Source organism: Pan troglodytes, chromosome 2, assembly GCF_028858775.2.
Source record: "Pan troglodytes isolate AG18354 chromosome 2, NHGRI_mPanTro3-v2.0_pri, whole genome shotgun sequence".
Lineage (NCBI taxonomy): Eukaryota > Metazoa > Chordata > Mammalia > Primates > Hominidae > Pan > Pan troglodytes.
In genome coordinates this window covers 48,705,778-48,715,768 of record NC_086015.1, presented here as the reverse complement: position 1 = coordinate 48,715,768, position 9,991 = coordinate 48,705,778, and the positions used below count along the sequence as shown (strand labels likewise).

The 9,991-nt window shown below is 41.4% G+C and overlaps 1 pseudogene; it reads left to right on the top strand.

Annotated features, from left to right (window-relative positions):
- Window positions 1–1,565: 1,565 nt before the first annotated feature.
- On the top strand, window positions 1,566–9,734 carry LOC738358 (suppressor of cytokine signaling 5-like; annotated as a pseudogene).
- Window positions 9,735–9,991: the final 257 nt, after the last annotated feature.

Below are 9,991 nucleotides of genomic sequence, written 5' to 3'. Positions count from 1 at the left end.
GTTCCTGATATCCCATTAACAACTATCTTGGCCTGAAACACAGTGGCTACCTCAACCCTCAGGAAAACTGTAGAGGGAGACGTTGGGGATGGAAAGGATGCTGGGTAGGAGCCGGAATGGGCCATCTCAACAAGAAACTAGTATATTCTATCTGCTTAAAATAGTCTCTATTAAGAACCTTGAGTGATCCCCTGTTATGTTAGAATAAAGGACAAACTCCCAATCTAGGCCCACACAAACTGACCTCAATATCAACATCTCTTATTTGGCTATCATATACATTCTGCTCTAAAGTTACTGAATTCCCATTGGCCCCCTGAAATCCCTTGCCTGTTCCTGACTCTAGATCTTTTTCCCAGGATTTTCCCTTTGGAATACTCTCCCTTCCTTCTACCTGCTCTCCCTAACCTCAGCTATCCAATTTATCCTGGTTCTTCAAATCCCAATGCCAATTCTCACTTGACCACCTAGACTGTTGCCCTTATGGGTCTTTACACTCACATATCACTATTAGTTATTCTAGCTCTAGCTAACCTATTCAGTGCCCCCCTAAATGCATACACTTGTACTTCTTTCGTAGGTATTGTTAGGAAGATACACACAAGTAGCATCCCACCCAAGGACAACTGTGAAAGACCCAATCAGTTCATTTTTATACAACTCTAATCAGCTATATGGAGCTATTATTTATCATTATATCTCAATGTTTAGCACAATGATTGGTAGAGAAGGCATTCAATAAATACTTGTTGAATTCATTAATCAGAAACAGGTGAAATTTAGATTATTGGCATTTTTGATAAACTGAAAAATGAGGATACCATAGATTAAATCCAGAAAGCAAGCTCTCTGCACATCTGAAAGGATGTACCACCTAGCTGGCATATTCCCATTTCTTCGGCTCACTCTATCCAATTGTTATCTCCCTTGGTAGAATGTAAGCTCTATGAAGGCAGGGGCCTTCTCTGTTTCGTTCATACTATATCCCTAGCACCTAGAGCATGGCTGACATACTAGGCATTCAATCAATATTTGATAAATGACTAGGTCACCATCAACTTCCAACAAGTTACAGGAAATAGTTACTCCACATAGATGTATATTGCTTGTTTGAGAGCTAAAACTGCTGGAAAATTACCTTTCTTCCCCCAGATTACCTAAAGTGTACATTCCAGAGATGAATGTTGTTTCCCTGTGAGAAATAGAAACTCCTTCTAAATCATATTTACTTGACCCCCACCAAAAGAGATTATATGAAGGTATTTTCCATTCTGGGCGGCGGGGTGGGGGACGGGTTGAGAGGAGAGGGAAGGGGAAACCGGTGCAGAGGGGGAGGCACCAGGGAAGGTGGTAGGGGCCTGGTGGGGGCATCCGGTGGAGCTGGGGTCCCCAGGCTCAGTCCGGAGGAAGCGAGGCTGCGCTCGCTGGGCAGTCGGAGGGGACGGGACGCACCGGAGGGTGGGTGGACTCGCCCTGTAGGTGACTGCGCCGTCCAGGCCCGTCCTGCCTGGCCTTAGGTGTCCTGGATGAGGCTGCCCCGTGCGCCCCCGATGATTTTATAATCAATGGATAAAGTGGGGAAAATGTGGAATAACTTCAAATACAGGTGTCAGAATCTCTTCGGTCATGAAGGAGGAAGCTGTGGTGAAAATGTTAACATGAACTCCGACAAATGTCTGTCTGTCAAAGAGAAAAACATCAGCATAGGAGACTCAACTCCTCAGCACCAAAGCCGTCCCTTAAGAGAAGATGTTGCCTTACAACTGGGATTAAGCCCTTCAAATAATTCTTCAAAGAGAAATCAAAATTGTGCCACCGAAATTCCTCAAATTGTTGAAATAAGCATCAAAAAGGATAATGATTCTTGTGTTACCCCAGGAACAAGAGTTGCACGAAGAGATTCCTACTCTCGACATGCTCCATGGGGTGCGAGGAAAAAACATTCCTGTTCTACTAAGACCTAGAGTTCATTGGATACTGATCAAACGTTTGGTAGAACTCGAAGTGGACTTCAAAGGATTGAGAGGCGCTCTGGTGTAAGTTCTGTACACGACATGGACAGTGTGTCCAGCAGAACTGTAGGAAGTCGCTCTCTGAGAAAGACGTTGCAGGATACTGTGGGCTAGTGTTTTCCCATGAGAACTTACAGCAAGCAGTCAAAGCCTCTCTCTTCCAATAAAAGAAAAATCCATCTTTCTGAATTAATGCTTGAGAAATGCCCTTTTCCTGCTGGCTCAGATTTAGCCCAAAAATGGCATTTGATTAAACAGCATACAGCTCCTGTGAGCCCACGTTCAACATTTTTTGATACACTTGATCCATCTTTGGTTTCTACAGAAGACGAAGAAGATAGGCTTAGAGAGACAAGACGGCTTAGTATTGAAGAAGGGGTTGATCCCCCTCCCAGTGCACAAGTACATACATTTGAAGCTACTGCACAGGTTAATCCATTATATAAACTGGGACCAAAGTTAGCTCCCGGAATGACTGAAATAAGTGGGGACGGTCCACAAGTTAATTGTGACTCGGAAGAGGATACAACCACCCTGTGTTTGCAGTCACGGAGGTAGAAGCAGCGTCAGATATCTGGAGACAGCCATACCCATGTTAGCAGACAAGGAGCTTGGAAAGTCCACACACAGATTGATTACATATAGGTCTTGTGCCTGATTTGCTTCAAATTACAGGGAATCCCTGTTACTGGGGAGTGGTGGACCGTTATGAAGCAGAAGCCCTTCCTGAAGGGAAACCTGAAGGCACGTTTTTGCTCAGGGACTCTGCACAAGAGGACTACCGGAAACTCTGTGAGTTTCCGCCTCTGCAATAGATCCCTGCATGCCCGAGTTGAGCAGTGGAATCACAACTTTAGTTTCGATGCCATGACCCGTGTATATTTCATTCCTCCACTGTAACTGGACTTTTAGAACATTATAAAGATCTCAGTTAGTGCATGTTTTTTTGAACCATTGCTTGCTATATCACTAAATAGGACTTTTCCTTTTAGCCTGCGGTATATCTGTCGCACAGTAATCTGCAGATGCACTACGTATGATGGAATTGATGGGCTCCCTCTACCCTCAATGTTACAGGACTTTTTTAAAAAGTATCATTATAGAACGGGCGCGGTGGCTCACGCCTGTAATCCCAGCACTTTGGGAGGCCGAGGCGGGCGGATCATGAGGGAAGGAGATCGAGACCATCCTGGCTAACACGGTGAAACCCTACTAAAAATACAAAAAAAAAAAAAAAAAAAAAAATTAGCTGGGCCTGTAGTCCCAGCTACTTGGGAGGCTGAGGCAGGAGAATGTTGTGAACCCGGGAGGCGGAGCTTGTAGTGAGCCGAGATTGCGCCACTGCACTCCAGCCTGGGCGACAGAGCGAGACTCCGTCTCAAAAAAAAAAAAAAAAAAGTATCATTATAAACACAAAGTTAGCGTTTGCTGGTTAGAACGAGAACCAGTCAAGGCAAAGTAAACTCTCCTATCCCCAAAGGGTGTTAACTAGGTCGGCTTTCATGAGCATCAGGCAGTACACCTACAGCAAACACACGTAGCAGTGTTAGGCTTTTTCATACAGTATGTAAGCTTAGTGTTAGTATCTGTCAGATGCGACCTGCTGTTATTTGTTCAGATAAACATGGTGCCTATTGGAATAACAGAGGATAGAGCTACAGGTGTTCAGTAAGACTACAAACACATTTTGCCGATTTCACTAACAATTTGGTTTTTAATGGCTGTAGTATTTGAGTGAGGCAACACTGGGGCATTTGTTATGAAGAATTCTATTTCTTACTGAGGAACAAATTATTAATATTGAATGAGTATTTCAACAGTGTGACTAATGTTTGAAATTATTTTTTCTAAGAGTTTTTCTACAATCTTCCAAACGTAATGATGTTTGTATTTACTATAAATCAAGCTTTGGAAGTGGAAAAAATAAATAAATAAAAGACTGCCTTCATTTTAGAAAAAAATGCAATTTTCTGGCCACAAGGGCATAGTGCAGTTCACTTAACTGTTGATGTAGTTTATAATCAGACGCCTTTTCTCTTCTGCAAAAGGTACTGTTAAGTAAACCAGATTTTCTAAATAGCCATTCTTAAAATTTCAGACTTACAAAGCTAGTAGTAGAATTTTATTGAAAGGCCCTAGGTTTTTTTTTTTTTTTTTTTAATGAGTGCTTTAACTTAAAACAGGCATTTGAAATACCTGTTGCAATGCAGTCTTGCGTGTGATTTTTTTTCAGTTGATGTACAGTCTAATTGTTTCATAAAAGTTGGATCTTTTCCTATGTCCAGGATGATTTTGTGAACTATGAAGTACATGAGACTAGAAGATGCCCAAGCAAGTCAGATAATAGTAACTACAATGGTTGCTGGTTGCTGATATTGAGGTTATTGTTGAACTGTAATTAATAATTTGGATGGCAGTATTTATCTCTTTTTTGTAAACTCTCATACCTGAATTGCTTAAGTATAATTTATAGAATTTCAGTGCAGTTAATTCTTTTTTTTTTTTTTTTTTTTGAGACGGAGTCTTTCTCTGTCGCCCAGGCTGGAGTGCAGTGGCGCGATCTCGACTCATTGCAAGCTCTGTCTCCCGGGTTCATGCCATTCTCCTGCCTTAGCTTCCCGAGTAGCTGGGACTACAGGCGCCCGCCACCACGCCCGGCTAATTTTTTGTACTTTTAGTAGAGACGGGGTTTCACCGTGTTGGCCAGTATGGTCTCGATTTCCTGACCTCGTGATCCACCCGCCTCAGCCTCCCAAAGTGCTGGGATTACAGGCGTGAGCCACTGCGCCCAGCCCAGTGCAGTTAATTCTTAATGGAAAATCAGAAACCTAAATTGCAGATTTAAAAGGTACTGTACAGCCATTATATCTGTAAATAACTTAGCACGTTTTTGTCACTTAGAATAATATGTGCTACTACGTGAGTGAGCTCTTTTGGAAGTTATATCAAGTTCTAGTGTTTGTTTCTTAATAACTGAACTGAATTTGCAGTCCTAGACATTTTGCACTAAAGTAGCCGAATCCATTCTTGTGCCTTTTTGTTAATGTGCTCTGTATCACTGGTGAGTGCTTCATAGTTTCCTTACCTGCTGCTACAGAATGTTATTTTACATCTTTATGGCTACCGCCAAGGCTGCAAAAAAGAAAAGCTATATTTGTATACAACACTAACCCTTTGACTGCTAATGTATGTTTCTGCTTGCTGTGCCTTGTTATGACTGCTTTTTTGTGCTAATAAAGTATATTTGGTGTAAAAAAAGAGATTATATGAAGAATATGCCATAGGGAGGTCTGCTGTTTTTCTATGCAAGATGTAACTATTAGTAAGTTTGCATTTGCTTATCCAATATCCATTCTCCCTTTCTTTCTAACATTCCATCGCCATCTTACAGACAAGGGTAACAGGCTTATAGAAGTTAACTCAACGAGTGTCACACAGTTTGTACATTACAGAATCAGGTCAGAAAGCTAGAACTTTGAATTCCAAGCCCAGTGTCCCTTGAAGGCTACAGCAGACAATCCTCTTTCCTTTTCATCATTTCAGTTGTCCTTGTCTAAATTTTCTCCTTTTTCCCCACACCATCTGTAAGCGAGTCAGAACTATATCCACGAATTTTAGATCCACTGGCCACCAGTTTAACAAGGATATCACGGCAAGTACTGCAAGTTGCCCATAAAATATCTATTCTCCTCATCCTCCTTATAGCCAAACTGAATTTTGTTCAGAGTGGCACTGTGCCCAGATTTCTCAAGTTCTTTCTCAGCTAAAGCTGGCCATATGATACATCTCTAGCCTAGAACATATAAATGGAGGGCCAGGCATGGTGGCTCATGCCTGTAATCCCAGCAGTTTGGGAGGCCGAGGCAGGCAGATCACCTGAGGTCAGGAGTTCAAAACCAGCCTGACCAACGTGGCAAAACCCCATCTCCACTAAAAGTATAAAAATTAGCTGAGCTAACTGTAGTCCTAGTTACTTGAGAGGCTGAGGCAGGAGAATCGCTTGAACCTGGGAGGCAGAGGTTGCAGTGAGCAGAGAATGTGCCACTGCACTCCAGGCTGGGTAACAGAGCAAGACTCTGTCTCAAAAAAAAAAAAAAAAAAAAAAAAAAAAAAGAAAGAAAGAAAAAGAAAAGAAAAGAAAAAAGGAAAGAAAGAAAATATAAATGGAGAGCTTATAGCTTATAGATGGGCCCTCCAGGAATGTTGCTTTTTTCCTAATTAGAAAGAACAGACTTAATTGGAAAATGTTTTTTGTCCTTTGCACTTTCTCCTTCTCCTTTTCTGGAACACACTTATGAGCCTGCTGATGCAGCAGCCATCTTATAATCAAGAAGTGTCAAGCATGAAACTACTAAACATATTATAAGGTGGCAGGACTTGAGGAAAAAATGAGCCTGGTTCTGGAGCTGCTATAGCAGCCCTCAACTGCCTCCCCTGGGAACCTTGTTAAATAATAAAAAATAACCTTTGGACTATCCACCAAGTTGGATGCTAAATGCTTTCCCACCTGATTACCTCTCCAAAGGGAATATATAAAAAGGGACATTCTACAGACATGAAAGTTGTGACTTTGGGAGAGCTAAAACTGCTAATAATTCATCTTTCCAATCCAACAGATTATAGGAAATACAAAGTCCATACGAGTGAATTTCCCTTCTTTTCTTTCTTTCTTTTTTCTCTCTATTTTTTTTTTTTTTTCTGAGATGGACTCTGGCTCTGTCATCCAGGCTGGAGTCTAGTGTCGTGATCTTGGCTCCTTGCAATCTCTGCCTCCCAGGTTCAAGTGATTCTCCTGCCTCAGCCTCCTGAGTAGTGGGGATTACAGGAGCACATCACCACACCCGGCTAATTCTTGTATTTTTAGGAAAGATGGAGTATCACCATGTTGGCCAGGCTGGTCTCGAACTCCTGCCCTCAAGTGATCCGCCCGCCTTGGCCTCCAAAGTGCTGGGATTACAGTTGTGAACCACTGCACCCAGCCGAATTTCCCTTTTCGGTGAGATACCACTACTGGAAACTCAGTTTTTCACTCCAGCAGATTACATGAAGAAAAGATTGTTTAGAAATATATATTATTAACCTAAGTGACAAATCCTTACTAATAACTCATCTTTCTTCTCCATGAAGGTAACACAATTTACAGAGGCAGTGCAAGATTAAGATTTTTTGAGGCTCTAAATATGAAAAATGCAGTGAGCCACCCGAACTTCATTACACAATTCAAAAGAAAATAACCATACGTATAAGGAATTCAATCAAGTTTTGAATTTTCTCCTACTTCAAAGCATTTTTAAAAATACTAAATTCTTTTTGCTTTTTCTTTTTCTTTGGGTTCCTGCTTGGTTTATAGCCAAAAAACATGCTTGATCTACTTTTTTTTGAGCAGTTAAGCACTGAACACAAGGCACTAAGAAGAATATTGCTTTTCTGGGTGAAATGGAATTCTTCACAACTTGGCATTTTTCCCATGAAAGTTGTAAGAGTTACACACTCCACAAAGCTATGTCACTTCTCTGCATGAGACAGAAATACACCTAACTTTATTCCCCTCTGCAGATTATGTAAAGAAAGCAAGGCCCAAAGTTGTATGTTTAATCTCTGACAAACAAGTATTTTTATCTTTGTCTTCTTACATCGGGGTACACGTAGTGCCCAATGCACAGTAGTGTATTATTACCTTCCTCCAGGAAGTACAACTGCTGGTAACTCAGATTTCCTCCCCAAGAAAATTATATGAAATATACAATACAAATGTGTACATTGGGTGACACCTGATTGCGTGAACTACACTCTGTACAGCATTGCACATTGCTTCTCTGGTTGATGGATTGGCAAACTGTAGGTCAAATCCAGCCCATTGCTTGTTTTTCAAAAAAAAATTTTACTGGAACACAACTATGCTCGTTTATTTCCTTTCTTTCTATTGCTACTTCCACACAACAATGGTGGAATTGAGTAGTTGTGACAGAGATCACTTGACTCTCAAAACCTAAACTAATCACTAGCTTTCTGTAAAGGGCCAACCCCTGCTACTGTGAAATCCAAGTTTTGGTAGCTCAGCTGCCCTCCCAAAGCATACTACACGACACACTCACTACACAGAAATATATGTTGGTTCCTATGCCTAGTCCTTCTAATGGTAACTTTGTTTTCCTTCTTAAAGAAGTAACATAAAGTTTGGTGTAGAGTATATTTAGTGAATTTGTAGTTGCCAAATTCAACAAGCATTTTCTCCCTCTTTTTCTTCCTGTCAAAACCCCATTTTGTTTTGACAAAACATGGCTTTTTCCATGCAGCCATGGTTGTCATGGAAACAACTTAATCCCAACTCCAAAGGGGTCTCTTGATTCACTTAAGAGTAATGCAATTCCCCTTGCCTATGACTGCCTCAGAAATGGGCATATATCAGTTAGCTTTTGCTTCTTAACGAACCACTCCTAAACTTAGTGGCTTAAAATAACAAACATTTATTACTTCTCATAATTCTGTGGGTCATCTAAGTGGTTTTCATATCTGGGCTGGCTCAAAGTCGGTTGTTTAGGACAGCATGGCCTCATTCTCACATCTTGTTGGTTGGTGAGGGTTGGGGTGGGGGGCAGTGCTCAGCTGGGATGTCTTGTTTCTGCTCCACATGGTCACTTGTCCTCCCTCAATCACAGGCTTCTTAACATGGTAGCCTCAGAGTTCCACAGATCAGCAAAAGATGGCAAGCTCCAATGTACGAACACTTTTTAAGTCTCCACTTACAACAAATTTACTAATGTTTCACTGGCAAAAACAACTCACATGCTGAGACCATGTTCAAGGGGTAGAGAAATAGACTCTATCACTTAATGGGAAGAGCTGCAAGTGACATTCCAGAGAGGCGGGGGGAAAATGTATAGTGGTTTTTGTCATCTGTCCAGGACGTATGACCCATTTTTGGCTAGGGAGAGAGAAAGGAGGCACCTGAAAAAGATTTTTTGGCATTCTGAGCAAGCATACAGAGACAGTTCTGTCTTGTAGGGGACAAAATTGTGAGTGGCTATCAGAGACAGAACACCATAATCATGTTGCTCTCTGCCTGGGGATGAAGCCAATACCTAGAGGAGGGCAGAGCAAGAAATTCAAAGTGAAACAGAGCCAGAGTTACTGGCCTTAGCTAACCCTGAAGCCCACCCTCCCTTGGTTGTTCAGTAACCCATACCAAAACATTTCCTTTTTCATTAAGCCATTTTGAGTTGGGCTTTCCATTTATCAAAGATAGCATTCTCTAAACTTTCCACTTTCAATAGCATTTGCCTAGGACTGTTTTTTCTTAAGAGACAGAGTCTTGCTCTGTCACCTAGACTGGAATGCAGTGGCACAATCATAGCTTACTGCAGCCTCCAGCTCCTGGGCTCAAGGAATCCTCCTGCCTCAGCCTCCTGAGTAGCTGAGATTGCAGGCATGTGCCACCACACCCAGCTAATTAAAAACATTTTTTTTTTGTAGAGGTGGGGGTCCTAATATGTTGCCCAGGCTGGTATCCAACTCCTGGACTTAAGCAATTCCTGGCTCTTGATGAGTTGACAGATGTTACTGATACTGCTCTACTGATCAGTTGTTGATATTCTAGAAGTCAGTGCTGAGTTTGAAGTGACTAAAGAATTATCCTTTATGAGTAATACGCACATAACAACTGCAGGTAAGAATATTTTCAACGAAGCTGAGAAAACACCAATTCAGTACAACCTAAAGTAGAATCTGCTAAGAGTGATACAAATGACAGTAAAACAAAACAAAAAAAAATGTGTGAAACAGGAAAGTCTTAGTCGATAAATGCACAAAGCTTGTGAGCATGTAGGTTGTTAAAAACACATGGTTATTCATAGCAGATAGTGTGTGGAAATGCCTTAGATATGTTGTTGAACCAGTAATATCAACAGTGAGCTTCATTTGCTCTTGTAGACCAAATCATTGTCAGTTCTGTATATTTTTGTCAGAAATAAAAGCTAGAT